This window comes from Heterodontus francisci, chromosome 1 (assembly GCF_036365525.1).
Source record: "Heterodontus francisci isolate sHetFra1 chromosome 1, sHetFra1.hap1, whole genome shotgun sequence".
In the NCBI taxonomy this organism is placed as follows: Eukaryota; Metazoa; Chordata; class Chondrichthyes; order Heterodontiformes; family Heterodontidae; genus Heterodontus; species Heterodontus francisci.
Window position 1 is genome coordinate 13,977,235 of NC_090371.1, and position 9,978 is coordinate 13,987,212.

A 9,978-nucleotide genomic window follows, 5' to 3' on the forward strand; every position below is an offset into this window, starting at 1 on the left:
TTGGAGGAGAGGCTGTTTATTGGTCTGGAGGGTGTTTATTATTGGAGGGGGGTTTTATTATAGGAGGTGAGGGTGCTTATTATTGGATGGGATGGTGTTTAGTATTGGAGATGAGGGTGTTTATTATAGGAGGACAGGGTGTTTATTATTGGAGGGTGGTGTTTACTATTGGATGGGAGGGTGTTTATTATAGGACGGGACGGTGTTCATTATTGGATGGAAGGGTGTTTATTATTGGACTGGAGCATGTTTATTATTGAAGGGGGTTGTGGTTATTATGGGACAGGCGGGTGTTTATTATTGGACAGGAGGGTGTTTATTATTGGAGGGGAGGATGTTTATTATTGGGCAGAAGGGTGTTTATTATTGGAAGAGTGGCTGTTTATTATAGGTGGGGATGGTATTTATTATTGGATAGGTGGGTGTTTATTTTTGGAATGGCGGGTGTTTTTTATAGCAATAGATGGTGTTTATTTTTGGACAGGAGGGTGTTGATTATTGGAGGAGAGTGTGTTTAGTGGTCTGGAGGGTGTTTATTATTGGATGGGGGGTGCTTATTATAGGAGGGGATGGTGTTTATTATTGGACAGGTGGTTTTTTATTGTTCAAGGAGAGGGTGTTTATTATGGGAAGAGAGGGTGTTTATTATTCCAGGGGAGGGTGTTTATTATTGCAAGAGTGGGTGTTTATTAATGGACAGGACGGTGTTTATTATTAGAAGAGAGGGTGTATATTATTGCAGGTTTGGATGTATATTATTGGACGGTGGGTTTTTATTGCTCAAGGAGAGGGTGTTTATCATTGGAAGAGAGGGTGTTTATCACTGGACAGGAGGGTGATTATTATTGGAGGGGAGGGTGTTTACTATTGGATTGGAGGATGTTTATTATTGGAGGGGGTGGTGGTTACTATTGGACATGAGTGTGTTTAATATTGGACAGGAGTGTGTTTATTATTGGACATGAGTGTGTTTAATATTGGACAGGAGTGTGTTTATTATTGGAGGTGAGGGTGTTTATTATTGGAGGGGGTGGTGGTTATTATTGGACATGAGTGTGTTTAATATTGGACAGGAGAGTGTTTATTATTGGACATGAGTGTGTTTAATATTGGACAGGAGTGTGTTTATTATTGGAGGTGAGGGTGTTTATTTTTGGAAGAGAGGCTGTCTGTTATAGGAGGGGATGGTGTTAATTATCGCAATAGAGGGTGCTTATTTTTGGACAGGAGGGTGTTGATTATTGGAGGAGTGGTTGTTTATTATGGGAGGGCATGCAGTTTATTATTGGATGGGTGGGTGTTTATTATTAGGCAGGAGGGTGTTTTTTTTATTGGACAAGGTATTTATTATTGGAAGAGAGGCTGTTTATTATAGGAGGGGATGGTGTTTATTATTGGACCGGTGGGTGTTTATTATTGGAATATCGGGTGTTTATTATAGGAATAGAGGGTGCTTATTTTTGGACAGGAGGGTTTTGATTATTGGAGGAATGGTTGTTTATGATAGGAGGAGAGGCCGTTTATTGGTCTGGAGGGTGTTTATTATTGGAGGGGGTTTTATTATTGGAGGTGAGGGTACTTATTATTGGATGGGATGGTGTTTAGTATTGGAGGTGAGGGTGTTTATTATTGGATGGGAGGGTGTTTATTATTGGGGTCAGGATATTTATTAATGGGAGAGTGGGTGTATATTATTGGACAGGAGGGTGTTTATTATTGGAGGGGCAGGGGTTTATTATTGTCCCGGAAGGGGTTCATTATTGGAGGGGAGGGTGTTTATTATTGGAGGGGTGGTGTTTATTATTGGACAGGAAGCGGTTCATTATTGGAGGGGAGGGTGTTTATTATTGGAGGGGAGGGTGTTTATTATTGGATAGGAGGGTGTTTATTATCGGACAGGGGGTTTTATTATTGGAATAGAGGATGTTTATTATTGGAGGAGAGGTTATTTATTATAGGAAGAGCGGGTGTTTATTATTGGAGGGGAGGATGTTCATTATTGGAGGGGAGGGTGTTTATTCTTGGAGGGGAGGATATATATTATTGGAGGGGAGGTTGTTTATTATTGGATAGGAGGGTGTTTATTATCGGACAGGAGTTTGTTTATTATTGGAAGAGAGGATATTTATTTTTGGAGGACATGGTGTTTATTATTGGACTGGAGCATGTTTATTATTGGACAGGTGGTGTTTACTATTGGATGGGAAGGTGTTTATGTTTGGACGGGAGGTTGTTTATTATTGGATTGGAGGATGTTTATTATTGGAGGGGGTTTTTATTATTGGAGGTGAGGGTGCTTATTATTGGATGGGATGGTGTTTAGTATTGGAGGTGAGGGTTTTTATTATTGGATGGGAGGGTGTTTATGTTTGGACGGGAGGTTGTTTATTATTGGATTGGAGGATGTTTATTATTGGAGGGGGTTTTTATTATTGGAGGTGAGGGTGCTTATTATTGGATGGGATGGTGTTTAGTATTGGAGGTGAGGGTTTTTATTATTGGATGGGAGGGTGTTTATTATTGGGGTCAGGATATTTATTAATGGAAGAGTGGGTGTTTATTATTGGACAGGCGGATGTTTATTACTGGACAGGGGAGCGTTTATTATTGGATGGGATGGGCGTTATTATTGTACAGGCGGTTGTTTATTATTGGAAGGAAGGGTGTTTATTATTGGACAGGTGGGTTTTTACTGTTCACGGCAAGGGTGTTTATTATTGGAAGAGAGGGTGCTTATTATAGGAGGTGAGGGTGTTTATTATTGGAGGGCGGATGTTCATTATTGGGCAGGTGGGTGCTTTTTATTGGACAGGGTGTTTATTATTGGAAGAGAGGCTGTTTATTATAGGAGGGGGTGGTGTTTATTATTGGACAGGTGGGTGTTTATTATTGGAATAGTGGGTGTTTATTATAGGACGGGATTATGTTCTGTTATTGGAGGTGAGGTGTTTATTAATGGATGGAAGGGTGTTTATTATTGGACAGGTGTGGTGTTTATTGTTCAAGGAGAGGGTGTTTATTATTGTAATAGAGGTTGTTTATTATATGAGAGAGAGTGTTTGTTATTGGTCGGGAGGGTGTTTGTTATCTGAGGGGAGGATGTTTATTATTTACGGGATGGAGGTTATTATTGGACAGGCAGGTGTTTAATATTGGACAGGAGGGTGTTTATTATTGGAGGAGAGGTTATTTATTATAGGAAGAGCGGATGTTTATTATTGGAGGGGAGGATATTCATTATTGGAGGAGAGGATTTTTATTATTGGAGGGGAGGGTGTTTATTATTGAAGGGGCGGGGGTTTATTATTGGAGGATTGGGTGTTTACTATTGGTTTGGAGGGTGTTTTTAATTGGCGGGGGGGATATTTATTATTGGAAGAGCGGGTGTTTCTCATTGGACCGGAGGGTGTTTTGTTATTGGTGATGAGGTGTTTATTATTGGATGGGAGGGTGTTTATTATTGGACAGGAGGTTGTTTATTATTGGAGGAGAGGCTGTTTATTGGTCTGGAGGGTGTTTATTATTGGAGGGGGGTTTTATTATTGGAGGTGAGGGTGCTTATTATTGGATGGGAGGGTGTTTATTATTGGGGTCAGGATATTTATTAATGGGAGAGTGGGTGTATATTATTGGACAGGAGGGTGTTTATTATTGGAGGGGCAGGGGTTTATTATTGTCCCGGAAGGGGTTCATTATTGGAGGGGAGGGTGTTTATTATTGGAGGGGTGGTGTTTATTATTGGACAGGAAGCGGTTCATTATTGGAGGGGAGGGTGTTTATTATTGGAGGGGAGGGTGTTTATTATTGGATAGGAGGGTGTTTATTATCGGACAGGGGGTTTTATTATTGGAATAGAGGATGTTTATTATTGGAGGAGAGGTTATTTATTATAGGAAGAGCGGGTGTTTATTATTGGAGGGGAGGATGTTCATTATTGGAGGGGAGGGTGTTTATTCTTGGAGGGGAGGATATATATTATTGGAGGGGAGGTTGTTTATTATTGGATAGGAGGGTGTTTATTATTGGAGGAGAGGTTATTTATTATAGGAAGAGCGGGTGTTTATTATTGGAGGGGAGGATGTTCATTATTGGAGGGGAGGGTGTTTATTCTTGGAGGGGAGGATATATATTATTGGAGGGGAGGTTGTTCATTATTGGAGGGGAGGGTGTTTATTATTGGAGGGGCGGGGGTTTATTATTGGACAGGAAGGGGTTCATTATTGGAGGGGAGGGTGTTTATTCTTGGAGGGGAGGATATTTATTATTGGAGGGGAGGTTGTTTATTATTGGATAGGAGGGTGTTTATTATCGGACAGGAGTTTGTTTATTATTGGAAGAGAGGATATTTATTTTTGGAGGACATGGTGTTTATTATTGGACTGGAGCATGTTTATTATTGGACAGGTGGTGTTTACTATTGGATGGGAAGGTGTTTATGTTTGGACGGGAGGTTGTTTATTATTGGATTGGAGGATGTTTATTATTGGAGGGGGGTTTTATTATTGGAGGTGAGGGTGCTTATTATTGGATGGGATGGTGTTTAGTATTGGAGGTGAGGGTTTTTATTATTGGATGGGAGGGTGTTTATGTTTGGACGGGAGGTTGTTTATTATTGGATTGGAGGATGTTTATTATTGGAGGAGAGGTTATTTATTATAGGAAGAGCGGGTGTTTATTATTGGAGGGGAGGATGTTCATTATTGGAGGGGAGGGTGTTTATTCTTGGAGGGGAGGATATATATTATTGGAGGGGAGGTTGTTCATTATTGGAGGGGAGGGTGTTTATTATTGGAGGGGCGGGGGTTTATTATTGGACAGGAAGGGGTTCATTATTGGAGGGGAGGGTGTTTATTCTTGGAGGGGAGGATATTTATTATTGGAGGGGAGGTTGTTTATTATTGGATAGGAGGGTGTTTATTATCGGACAGGAGTTTGTTTATTATTGGAAGAGAGGATATTTATTTTTGGAGGACATGGTGTTTATTATTGGACTGGAGCATGTTTATTATTGGACAGGTGGTGTTTACTATTGGATGGGAAGGTGTTTATGTTTGGACGGGAGGTTGTTTATTATTGGATTGGAGGATGTTTATTATTGGAGGGGGGTTTTATTATTGGAGGTGAGGGTGCTTATTATTGGATGGGATGGTGTTTAGTATTGGAGGTGAGGGTTTTTATTATTGGATGGGAGGGTGTTTATGTTTGGACGGGAGGTTGTTTATTATTGGATTGGAGGATGTTTATTATTGGAGGGGGTTTTTATTATTGGAGGTGAGGGTGCTTATTATTGGATGGGATGGTGTTTAGTATTGGAGGTGAGGGTTTTTATTATTGGATGGGAGGGTGTTTATTATTGGGGTCAGGATATTTATTAATGGAAGAGTGGGTGTTTATTATTGGACAGGCGGATGTTTATTACTGGACAGGGGAGCGTTTATTATTGGATGGGATGGGCGTTATTATTGTACAGGCGGTTGTTTATTATTGGAAGGAAGGGTGTTTATTATTGGACAGGTGGGTTTTTACTGTTCACGGCAAGGGTGTTTATTATTGGAAGAGAGGGTGCTTATTATAGGAGGTGAGGGTGTTTATTATTGGAGGGCGGATGTTCATTATTGGGCAGGTGGGTGCTTTTTATTGGACAGGGTGTTTATTATTGGAAGAGAGGCTGTTTATTATAGGAGGGGGTGGTGTTTATTATTGGACAGGTGGGTGTTTATTATTGGAATAGTGGGTGTTTATTATAGGACGGGATTATGTTCTGTTATTGGAGGTGAGGTGTTTATTAATGGATGGAAGGGTGTTTATTATTGGACAGGTGTGGTGTTTATTGTTCAAGGAGAGGGTGTTTATTATTGTAATAGAGGTTGTTTATTATATGAGAGAGAGTGTTTGTTATTGGTCGGGAGGGTGTTTGTTATCTGAGGGGAGGATGTTTATTATTTACGGGATGGAGGTTATTATTGGACAGGCAGGTGTTTAATATTGGACAGGAGGGTGTTTATTATTGGAGGAGAGGTTATTTATTATAGGAAGAGCGGATGTTTATTATTGGAGGGGAGGATATTCATTATTGGAGGAGAGGATTTTTATTATTGGAGGGGAGGGTGTTTATTATTGAAGGGGCGGGGGTTTATTATTGGAGGATTGGGTGTTTACTATTGGTTTGGAGGGTGTTTTTAATTGGCGGGGGGGATATTTATTATTGGAAGAGCGGGTGTTTCTCATTGGACCGGAGGGTGTTTTGTTATTGGTGATGAGGTGTTTATTATTGGATGGGAGGGTGTTTATTATTGGACAGGAGGTTGTTTATTATTGGAGGAGAGGCTGTTTATTGGTCTGGAGGGTGTTTATTATTGGAGGGGGGTTTTATTATTGGAGGTGAGGGTGCTTATTATTGGATGGGAGGGTGTTTATTATTGGGGTCAGGATATTTATTAATGGGAGAGTGGGTGTATATTATTGGACAGGAGGGTGTTTATTATTGGAGGGGCAGGGGTTTATTATTGTCCCGGAAGGGGTTCATTATTGGAGGGGAGGGTGTTTATTATTGGAGGGGTGGTGTTTATTATTGGACAGGAAGCGGTTCATTATTGGAGGGGAGGGTGTTTATTATTGGAGGGGAGGGTGTTTATTATTGGATAGGAGGGTGTTTATTATCGGACAGGGGGTTTTATTATTGGAATAGAGGATGTTTATTATTGGAGGAGAGGTTATTTATTATAGGAAGAGCGGGTGTTTATTATTGGAGGGGAGGATGTTCATTATTGGAGGGGAGGGTGTTTATTCTTGGAGGGGAGGATATATATTATTGGAGGGGAGGTTGTTTATTATTGGATAGGAGGGTGTTTATTATTGGAGGAGAGGTTATTTATTATAGGAAGAGCGGGTGTTTATTATTGGAGGGGAGGATGTTCATTATTGGAGGGGAGGGTGTTTATTCTTGGAGGGGAGGATATATATTATTGGAGGGGAGGTTGTTCATTATTGGAGGGGAGGGTGTTTATTATTGGAGGGGCGGGGGTTTATTATTGGACAGGAAGGGGTTCATTATTGGAGGGGAGGGTGTTTATTCTTGGAGGGGAGGATATTTATTATTGGAGGGGAGGTTGTTTATTATTGGATAGGAGGGTGTTTATTATCGGACAGGAGTTTGTTTATTATTGGAAGAGAGGATATTTATTTTTGGAGGACATGGTGTTTATTATTGGACTGGAGCATGTTTATTATTGGACAGGTGGTGTTTACTATTGGATGGGAAGGTGTTTATGTTTGGACGGGAGGTTGTTTATTATTGGATTGGAGGATGTTTATTATTGGAGGGGGGTTTTATTATTGGAGGTGAGGGTGCTTATTATTGGATGGGATGGTGTTTAGTATTGGAGGTGAGGGTTTTTATTATTGGATGGGAGGGTGTTTATGTTTGGACGGGAGGTTGTTTATTATTGGATTGGAGGATGTTTATTATTGGAGGAGAGGTTATTTATTATAGGAAGAGCGGGTGTTTATTATTGGAGGGGAGGATGTTCATTATTGGAGGGGAGGGTGTTTATTCTTGGAGGGGAGGATATATATTATTGGAGGGGAGGTTGTTCATTATTGGAGGGGAGGGTGTTTATTATTGGAGGGGCGGGGGTTTATTATTGGACAGGAAGGGGTTCATTATTGGAGGGGAGGGTGTTTATTCTTGGAGGGGAGGATATTTATTATTGGAGGGGAGGTTGTTTATTATTGGATAGGAGGGTGTTTATTATCGGACAGGAGTTTGTTTATTATTGGAAGAGAGGATATTTATTTTTGGAGGACATGGTGTTTATTATTGGACTGGAGCATGTTTATTATTGGACAGGTGGTGTTTACTATTGGATGGGAAGGTGTTTATGTTTGGACGGGAGGTTGTTTATTATTGGATTGGAGGATGTTTATTATTGGAGGGGGGTTTTATTATTGGAGGTGAGGGTGCTTATTATTGGATGGGATGGTGTTTAGTATTGGAGGTGAGGGTTTTTATTATTGGATGGGAGGGTGTTTATGTTTGGACGGGAGGTTGTTTATTATTGGATTGGAGGATGTTTATTATTGGAGGGGGTTTTTATTATTGGAGGTGAGGGTGCTTATTATTGGATGGGATGGTGTTTAGTATTGGAGGTGAGGGTTTTTATTATTGGATGGGAGGGTGTTTATTATTGGGGTCAGGATATTTATTAATGGAAGAGTGGGTGTTTATTATTGGACAGGCGGATGTTTATTACTGGACAGGGGAGCGTTTATTATTGGATGGGATGGGCGTTATTATTGTACAGGCGGTTGTTTATTATTGGAAGGAAGGGTGTTTATTATTGGACAGGTGGGTTTTTACTGTTCACGGCAAGGGTGTTTATTATTGGAAGAGAGGGTGCTTATTATAGGAGGTGAGGGTGTTTATTATTGGAGGGCGGATGTTCATTATTGGGCAGGTGGGTGCTTTTTATTGGACAGGGTGTTTATTATTGGAAGAGAGGCTGTTTATTATAGGAGGGGGTGGTGTTTATTATTGGACAGGTGGGTGTTTATTATTGGAATAGTGGGTGTTTATTATAGGACGGGATTATGTTCTGTTATTGGAGGTGAGGTGTTTATTAATGGATGGAAGGGTGTTTATTATTGGACAGGTGTGGTGTTTATTGTTCAAGGAGAGGGTGTTTATTATTGTAATAGAGGTTGTTTATTATATGAGAGAGAGTGTTTGTTATTGGTCGGGAGGGTGTTTGTTATCTGAGGGGAGGATGTTTATTATTTACGGGATGGAGGTTATTATTGGACAGGCAGGTGTTTAATATTGGACAGGAGGGTGTTTATTATTGGAGGAGAGGTTATTTATTATAGGAAGAGCGGATGTTTATTATTGGAGGGGAGGATATTCATTATTGGAGGAGAGGATTTTTATTATTGGAGGGGAGGGTGTTTATTATTGAAGGGGCGGGGGTTTATTATTGGAGGATTGGGTGTTTACTATTGGTTTGGAGGGTGTTTTTAATTGGCGGGGGGGATATTTATTATTGGAAGAGCGGGTGTTTCTCATTGGACCGGAGGGTGTTTTGTTATTGGTGATGAGGTGTTTATTATTGGATGGGAGGGTGTTTATTGTTGGACAGGAGGTTGTTTATTATTGGAGGAGAGGCTGTTTATTGGTCTGGAGGGTGTTTATTATTGGAGGGGGGTTTTATTATTGGAGGTGAGGGTGCTTATTATTGGATGGGATGGTGTTTAGTATTGGAGATGAGGGTGTTTATTATAGGAGGACAGGGTGTTTATTATTGGAGGGTGGTGTTTACTATTGGATGGGAGGGTGTTTATTATAGGACGGGACGGTGTTCATTATTGGATGGAAGGGTGTTTATTATTGGAATGGAGCATGTTTATTATTGAAGGGGCTTGTGGTTATTATGGGACAGGCGGGTGTTTATTATTGGACAGGAGGGTGTTTATTATTGGAGGGGAGGATGTTTATTATTGGGCAGAAGGGTGTTTATTATTGGAAGAGTGGCTGTTTATTATAGGTGGGGATGGTATTTATTATTGGATAGGTGGGTGTTTATTATTGGAATGGCGGGTGTTTTTTATAGCAATAGATGGTGTTTATTTTTGGACAGGAGGGTGTTGATTATTGGAGGAGAGTGTGTTTAGTGGTCTGGAGGGTGTTTATTATTGGATGGGGGGTGCTTATTATAGGAGGGGATGGTGTTTATTATTGGACAGGTGGTTTTTTATTGTTCAAGGAGAGGGTGTTTATTATGGGAAGAGAGGGTGCTTATTATTGGAAGAGAGGGTGTTTATTATTCCAGGGGAGGGTGTTTATTATTGCAAGAGTGGGTGTTTATTAATGGACAGGACGGTGTTTATTATTAGAAGAGAGGGTGTATATTATTGCAGGTTTGGATGTATATTATTGGACGGTGGGTTTTTATTGCTCAAGGAGAGGGTGTTTATTATTGGAAG